General features: G+C 50.3%; 1 non-coding gene across 1 annotated transcript; it reads left to right on the forward strand.

Moving 5' to 3' along the window:
* The first annotated feature begins 2,710 nt into the window (after positions 1–2,710).
* On the forward strand, positions 2,711–2,783 carry TRNAV-AAC (transfer RNA valine (anticodon AAC)). Its single transcript has one exon. It is a non-coding gene; the product is annotated as a tRNA-Val (tRNA).
* Positions 2,784–8,898: the final 6,115 nt, after the last annotated feature.

The following is an 8,898-nucleotide window of genomic DNA, read 5'->3' on the forward strand; positions in this document are numbered from 1 at the left end:
GCGGGGAGGGAGGAGACACTGATCGGCAGGGCAGTCGGTGGGTGGGAGGCGGTGAGAGCTGGGGGGGGTGGAGTTGATGCAGGGCTGCTGACATATTACTGTGGCTCTTTGGCAATGTACACTGGTAAATTCTGACTCTTTCTCAGGCTCAGGTTGGCCACCCCTGCTCTAAACCATGCAGCCTCCCCCTAAAACAAGGGCCTGTTCCAGCCCTGAGTCTGGGCTACTGGGATCCCTCCCACAGGGCAGGGTGCCCACAGATTACAGCCTGAAAATAGGTATGTGAAACTAACTCCTGTTCTCCCTGACAGGCTTCCCCTAGATCAAAAGGCACCCCAGGCAAGAAGCGTCTGCGGTGCCCCTCCTGACGTGTTAAACTTCTGAATATTTTATTTTTATTGCATTTGCAACTCATTTCATGATTTTGATGCAGAATTTGTATGCATGATTTTCTCTGTCATATAAGGTGATACATTTGCAGGCTAGGATCTGTACATCTGTTTTTATTCATGCCAGAAATAATCAAAACCTCAACAGGTAGTGATCAATGGCTCCATGTCTAGTTGGCAGCCGGTGTCAAGTGGAGTGCCCCAGGGGTCGGTCCTGGCGCCGGTTTTGTTCAATATCTTCATAAATGATCTGGAGGATGGTGTGGATTGCACTCTCAGCAAATTTGCGGATGATACTAAACGGGGAGGAGCAGTAGATACACTGGAGGGCAAGGGATAGGATACAGAGGGCCCTAGACAAATTGGAGGATTGGGCCAAAAGAAATCTGATGAGGTTCAACAAGGATAAGTGCAGGGTCCTGCACTTAGGACGGAAGAACCCAATGCACAGCTACAGACTAGGGACCGAATGGCTAGGCAGCAGTTCTGTGGAAAAGGACCTAGGGGTGACAGCGGACGAGAAGCTGGATATGAGTCAGCAGTGTGCCCTTGTTGCCAAGAAGACCAATGGCATTTTGGGATGTATAAGTAGGGGCATAGCGAGCAGATCGAGGGACGTGATCATCCCCCTCTATTTGACATTGGTGAGGCCTCATCTGGAGTACTGTGTCCAGTTTTGGGCCCCACACTACAAGAAGGATGTGGATAAATTGGAGAGAGTCCAGTGAAGGGCAACCAAAATGATTAGGGGTCTGGAACACATGACTTATGAGGAGAGGCTGAGGGAGCTGGGATTGTTTAGCCTGTAGAAGAGAAGAATGAGAGGGGAATTGATAGCTGCTTTCAATTACCTGAGAGGTGGTTCCAGAGAGGATGGTTCTAGACTATTCTCAGTGATAGCAGATGACAGGACAAGGAGTAATGGTCTCAAGTTGCAGTGGGGGAGGTTTAGGTTGGATATTAGGAAAAACTTTTTCACTAGGAGGGTGGTGAAACACTGGAATGCGTTACCTAGGGAGGTGGTGGAATCTCCTTCCTTAGAAGTTTTTAAGGTCAGGCTTGACAAAGCCCTGGCTGTGATGATTTAATTGGGGATTGCTCCTGCTTTTGAGCAGGGGGTTGGACTAGATGACCTCCTGAGGTCCCTTCCAACCCTGATATTCTATGATTCTATGATTAAATACAAAAGTTTATTTCCTTTAAGCATATAGAATTTTTTTTTTAATTTTAACAGTAACTGAAATGTACTAAGATCTAGAAATTGAACGGCCACCAACACAGGGTGGACCAGTCTTAACTAGTGTTACAGTGAGAAACAGCGTTAGACTGTTAACCCGAGTCCTTTAGTTCAAAGGTCATTTTCTCGACTTTGTCCTCATGAATTGAAGCGCAGCATTAGAGAGATCCAAAGACTGGCCAATGGCATTTTCAAGTGATAAAATAGCAAGTGATGTCGGTCTCTCATTGGCCATCATAGACTGAACATATGTTTTAATGAGCCTGAGCTTCAAGGCGAGGGTAGCTCTGTCCACCTCCTTCCCCTGTGCTGCTGGGCACCAAGTCCCTGGCGGCCAGTAGGTAAAGCCGGGAATACAGGATGGGGTGCCAAGTGGCAGCAGGACTCTTGCCACCAGGAATCAGCTGCCCAACTTCCTCCCCGTGCCGCTAGGCCCCAGTCGCCTTCAGCCACCAGGTAAGCCAGGAACTAAGACAGGAATGGGGTGAGGAAGCAAGTCAAGCTGAGCAAGGCAGGCAAAAATTCATCTTGCCTTCATGGGCCACTCACAGTGAGGTCCTTTTTGTGTGCCATGGCTGACAAAAACATCCCAGACAGAGAAACAGGAGGCCAAACAGAAACCTAGTAACTGTCAAAGTAGCTTAGCCAGGAGCACATTAGACTGAAGATTTAAAGGTCCCTGCTTCAATCCCAGGCTTCGGCATGTTGTTTTGTCCCTTTGTGTGCAGGGGTGGGCTGTTTTCTGGAAGTGCAGCAGTGCCTTTATCCGCCGTGAGTCCCTCATTTCGGGCTCTGCAGCAGGAAAAAGCAGCGTGGGCTTGTGCACCCAGGTGGCCCAGCTGAGCTTTCTTTCTTCTCTTGCTCTTTCTCGGCAAGGGGAAGAAAAAGAAGCTCTCCTTCAAGCTGGAGTCACAAGGGAGACATAAAGACGACTTCCTGAGCGCCGGCTCCAGTCCTTTGCTCTCCCAGCTGACCTACCGAAGGGCTGCCGCCACTTTCTCCAGGTCTGCCCATTAGTGTGTGCCCGGGTGAGAGCCAGCCAAGTGGATGGAATGTGAAGGGAGGGGCAGAGCTCTGTGACAGAGTTTCTGTAGTGTAGTGGTTATCACGTTTGCCTAACACGCAAAAGGCCCCTGGTTTGAAACCAGGCAGAAACATGATGGTTTACTTTTTCTAGCTCTCCAGCAAGGCGCTCCAAATTCTACCACTGGCCTGTCCCTGGGGTAACCCCGACCCCCGCAGGACAGAGGGTGGTGAAATGAGCTGAGAAATCTACATGGTCTAGGCCAGTCACCTTTTGGAGTCTTGTGGCTTGGCCTCCTCTGCCCTTGGGCGTTGGCCTATGGAGGCCGGCTCTTCCGGCTGCCTCCTTTGCGTGACTTGTCAAAGGAGGGAGTGAGGCAGGAATAGGGCAAAAGAGGAAAGTCATGCTGAGGAAGGCAGGGCAGAAGCTAAGTGCCTCAGTGGGGTTAGCAGAGCGTCACCGTTGGTTCTGCCAAAGCCAGGGGTGGTGCGGTTGGCTGCTGGGAGGTAGAATCCTGTGCCTGCCTCCTGGTTTCCCAGGGATGGCTACTGGCAGTCCAGGAGAAGAAGCGGGGTTCCGGGTGGAAGGAAAAGAAGCAATGGTTAGGCCAAGTGGGATCCTTTCTCATCAGGATAGTGTGCTGTGGTGGTCCTGGGAATTGCCTGTGAGCAGTGGGTGGACATGTTCCAGTGAGAATGCTGCTCCTTTCTGGCCTTCACTGCTGTGCCAGTATACAGGGTGAATAAGCCTGGAGTTTCTTGAGCAGATGGTGTCGTTTCTTCTGGTAATCCTCAGTGGGATCAGAGGATAATGGCTTGTAGAATGTGGAGTTAGAGAGCTGCCTAGCAGAATATTCAGAAATATTCAGAAGTTTAACACGTGAGGAGGGGCACCGCAGACGCTTCTTGCCTGGGGTGCCTTTTGATCTAGGGGAAGCCTGTCAGGGAGAACAGGAGTTAGTTTCACATACCTATTTTCAGGCTGTAATCTGTGGGCACCCTGCCCTGTGGGAGGGATCCCAGTAGCCCAGACTCAGGGCTGGAACAGGCCCTTGTTTTAGGGGGAGGCTGCATGGTTTAGAGCAGGGGTGGCCAACCTGAGCCTGAGAAAGAGTCAGAATTTAGCAGTGTACATTGCCAAAGAGCCACAGTAATATGTCAGCAGCCCTGCATCAACTCCACCCCCCCAGCTCTCACCGCCTCCCACCCACCGACTGCCCTGCCGATCAGTGTCTCCTCCCTCCCCGCACCGCCCGATCAGCTGTTTTGTGGCATGCAGGAGGCTCTGGGCAGAGGGGAGAGGAGCGAGGGCACGGCAGGCTCAGGGGAGTGGGCTGGAAGGGTTGGAGTGGAGGCAGGGCCTGTGGAAGAGCCAGAGGTTGAGCAGTGAGCACCCCCGGCACATTGGAAAGTTGGCATCTGTAGCTCCACCCCGGAGTCAGCACCTATAGAAGGAGCCGCATATTAACTTCTGAAGAGCCGCACATGGCTCTGGAGCCACAGGTTGCCCGCCCCTGGCTTAAAGCAATCTGATGCCTCAGACAATCTGTCTCTCCCAAAGTGTTGGATCTGCATCCCCAGAAGGCTCCTGCACTGCCTCCCGCCTCTTCACAGTCTATAGAAAGGAGCAGCATCAAGGGTTAGTGATGAGCGACAAGGTACAACATGGGTGGCAGAGGCTTCAGGATCCCAGAGTGTTTGCCTGTCTGGGGCATTTTGAGTGAGATCTCAGGGACACATTGTAAGGCAGAATCCCAGGAATATATATGAAAGGAGCATAGGGCCATGAGGACGTAAGAACAGCCATACTGGGTCAGACCAAAGGTCCCTATAGCTCATAGTGGCCAATCTCAAGTGCTTCAGAAAGAATGAACAGAATACGTAATCATCAAGTGATCTATCCCTTGTCGCCCATTCACAGCTCCTGGCAAACAGAGGGTAGGAACACCATCCCTATCCATCTTGGCTAATTCCCATTGATAGCCCTATCCTCCATGAATATATCTGGTTCATTTTTTGAACGCTGTTATAGTCTTGGCCTTCACAATATCCTTTGGCAAGGAGTTCCACATGTAGACTGTGGGTTGTGTGAAAAATACTTCTTTTTGTTTGTTTTAAACGTGCTGCCTATTAATTTCATTTGGTGGCCCCTAGTTCTTGTCTTAGGAGAGGGAGTCAATAACACTGCCTTATTTACTTACTCACACCAGTCATGATTTTATAGACCTCTAGAATATCCCCCCTTAGTCGTCTTTTTTCCAAGCTGAAAAGTCCCAGTCTTATTAATCTCTCCTCCTATGGCAGATGCTCCATACTCCAAATCATTTTTGTTGCCCTTTTCTGAACTTTTTCCAATCCAATATGTCTTTGAGGTGGGGCGACCACATCTGCATGCAGTATTCAAGATGTAGGTGTACCATGGATTTATATAGAGGCAATATGATCTTTTCTGTCTTACTATCTATCCCTTTCTTAATGATTCCCAAGATTCTCTTTGCTTTTTTGACGGCCGCTGCACATTGAGTGGATGTTTTCAGAGAACTATCCACCGTGACTCCAAGATCCCTCTCTTGTTTGGCAACAGCTATTTTAGACCTCATCATTTTATATGTATAGTTGGGATTCGACATTGGTGAGGCCTCATCTGGAGTACTGTGTCCAGTTTTGGGCCCCACACTACAAGAAGGATGTGGATAAATTGGAGAGAGTCCAGCGAAGGGCAACAAAAACGATTAGGGGTCTGGAACACATGACTTATGAGGAGAGGCTGAGGGAACTGGGATTGTTTAGTCTGCAGAAGAGAAGAATGAGGGGGGATTTGATAGCTGCTTTCAACTACCTGAAAGGGGGTTCCAAAGAGGATGACTCTAGACTGTTCTAGAGGCCTCACCAATGTGGAATAGAGGGGAAAGATCACGTCCCTCGACCTGCTGTCTGTGCCCCTACTTATACATCCCAAAATGCCATTGGCCTTCTTGGCAACAAGGGCACACTGTTGACTCATATCCAGCTTCTCATCCACTGTCACCCCTAGGTCCTTTTCCGCAGAACTGCTGCCTAGCCATTCGGTCCCTAGTCTGTAGCTGTGCATTGGGTTCTTCTGTCCTAAGTGCAGGACCCTGCACTTATCCTTGTTGAACCTCATCAGATTTCTTTTGGCCCAATCCTCCAATTTGTCTAGGTCCCTCTGTATCCTATCCCTACCTGCCACCGTATCTACCACTCCTCCTAGTTTAGTATCATCTGCAAATTTACTGAGAGTGCAATCCACACCATCCTCCAGATCATTTATGAAGATATTGAACAAAACCGGCCCCAGGACCGACCCTTGGGGCACTCCACTTGATACCGCCTGCCAACTAGACATGGAGGCCTTGATCACTACCTGTTGAGCCCAACAATCTAGCCAACTTTCTGCCCACCTTATAGTGCATTCATCCAGCCCATACTTCTTTAACTTGCTGACAAGAATACTGTGGAACACCATGTCAAAAGCTTTGCTAAAGTCAAGAAACAATACATCCACTGCTTTCCCTTCATCCACAGAACCAGTAATCTCATCATAGAAGGCGATTAGATTAGTCAGGCATAACCGTTCCTTGGTGAATCCATGCTGACTGTTCCTGATCACTTTCCTCTCCTGTAAGTGCTTCAGGATAGAATCATAGAATCATAGAATATCAGGGTTGGAAGGGACCCCAGAAGGTCACCTAGTCCAACCCCCTGCTCGAAGCAGGACAAATTCCCAGTTAAATCATCCCAGCCAGGGCTTTGTCAAGCCTGACCTTAAAAACCTCTAAGGAAGGAGATTCTACCACCTCCCTAGGTAATGCATTCCAGTGTTTCACCACCCTCTTAGTGAAAAAGTTTTTCCTAATATCCAATTTAAGCCTCCCCCACTGCAACTTGAGACCATTACTCCTCGTTCTGTCATCTGCTACCATTGAGAACAGTCTAGAGCCATCCTCTTTGGAACCCCCTTTCAGGTAGTTGAAAGCAGCTATCAAATCCCCCCTCATTCTTCTCTTCTGCAGGCTAAACAATCCCAGCTCCCTCAGCCTCTCCTCATAACTCATGTGTTCCAGACCCCTAATCATTTTTGTTGCCCTTTGCTGGACTCTCTCCAATTTATCCACATCCTTCTTGAAGTGTGGGGCCCAAAACTGGACACAGTACTCCAGATGAGGCCTCACCAATGTCGAATAGAGGGGAACGATCACGTCCCTCGATCTGCTCGCTATGCCCCTACTTATACATCCCAAAATGCCATTGGCCTTCTTGGCAACGAGGGCACACTGCTGACTCATATCCAGCTTCTCGTCCACTGTCACCCCTAGGTCCTTTTCCGCAGAACTGCTGCCTAGCCATTCGGTCCCTAGTCTGTAGCTGTGCATTGGGTTCTTCCATCCTAAGTGCAGGACCCTGCACTTATCCTTATTGAACCTCATCAGATTCCTTTTGGCCCAATCTTCCAATTGGTCTAGGTCCTTCTGTATCCTATCCCTCCCCTCCAGCATATCTACCACTCCTCCCAGTTTAGTATCATCCGCAAATTTGCTGAGAGTGCACCATCCTCCAGATCATTTATGAAGATAAATCCATGAATTTATCCAGAATCCATGCTGGCTGTTCCTGTTCACTTTCCTCTCATTCAAGTGCTTCAGGATTGATTCTTTGAGGACCTGCTCCATGATTTTTCCAGGGACTGAGGTGAGGCTGACTGGCCTGTAGTTCCCAGGATCCGCCTTCTTCCCTTTTTTAAAGATTGGCACTACATTAGCCTTTTTCCAGTCATCCGGGACTTCCCCCGTTCGCCACGAGTTTTCAAAGATAATGGCCAATGGCTCTGCAATCACATCCGCCAATCCCTTTAGCACTCTCGGATGCAACTCGTCCGGCCCCATGGACTTGTGCGCGTCCAGCTTTTCTAAATAGTCCCTAACCACCTCTATCTCCACAGAGGGCTGGCCATCTCTTCCCCATTTTGTGATGCCCAGCGCAGCAGTCTGGGAGCTGACCTTGTTCGTGAAGACAGAGGCAAAAAAAGCATTGAGTACATTAGCTTTTTCTACATCCTCTGTCACTAGGTTGCCTCCCTCATTCAGTAAGGGGCCCACACTTTCCTTGGCTTTCTTCTTGTTGCCAACATACCTGAAGAAACCCTTCTTGTTACTCTTGACATCTCTGGCTAGCTGCAGCTCCAGGTGCGATTTGGCCCTCCTGATTTCATTCCTACATGCCCGAGCAATCTTTTTATACTCTTCCCTGGTCATCTGTCCAACCTTCCACTTCTTGTAAGCTTAAATAAATTTGCCACAAGATTTGTCTGAACGTGAGCTGCCTGTTATTAAAAGCTGGTTCCCCAATTCAGTGCCAACTCCTCTGCTAGAAACATCCCCAGGTCCCTGCTCACCCCAGTAGGGGCAAAAAGAGAAACCCCCACTGGGTGCTGCCCTTAACTCCAGGCTGCTGTCCCAGGGTGGGGGTGGGGACTGATCGTTTGCTGCTGGGGAGGGAGGCAGTATAGGCCTCTGGCGCTGACCTCCTAGCACTTGCCCAGCCCAGGCTGTCCTCTGCGTCAGCGGCTGCTCCCCGCATGCTCTTGAGTCAGACATGCAGGGCCCCAGGGGGACAGAGGCTGGGACAGGGCAGCAGCCTGGCTTGGGCTGGGAGTTCCTGTTCCTTGAGACCTGGCCTGGCTCCCTTCTCAACAGCAAACAAATCAGTTCCACGTCCCCTCCCAAGAAAAATCAGCCTGGAGCTAGGGGCAGCACTGGACAGTTCCCTTTACTTCCCACCGAGGCGTGAGGGAACCCAGGGCGTTTCTAGAAGAACTTTTGGAACTGATGTGGGGAAACCAGCCTTTAATAACAGGCAGCTCTAATTTAAGCTAACTGGGTTTGTTTGTGTTTTACAATTCACTATCGCACTAGATAATCCTTCAATCCTAGCGTCACCACCAGGGCCATCCTTACCCCTACACAAAGTACGCAGCTGCAAATTTCCTGGCGCCCTGTGCAGCTGGGTGCTGCTCCAGCCACTGCTCCACGTCCTCTCCAGAGCCCCCACCCCACCCCTTCCCCAAATCCCCACCCCTTATCTGCCCCACCCCGCCTCTTCCCAACCCCTGCTCCGTCCCAGGCCCTCCCCCACTCCCCTGAGGACTGTCGGGGTTACCAATCCCCCTTCAAGTCTGGCCTGCAGAGCCTCCTGGCTGAGGCGTCTCCCTGTGCTGGGCCCACTGCCCAG

Source organism: Lepidochelys kempii, chromosome 28 (assembly GCF_965140285.1).
Source record: "Lepidochelys kempii isolate rLepKem1 chromosome 28, rLepKem1.hap1, whole genome shotgun sequence".
NCBI classification, from domain to species: Eukaryota; Metazoa; Chordata; order Testudines; family Cheloniidae; genus Lepidochelys; species Lepidochelys kempii.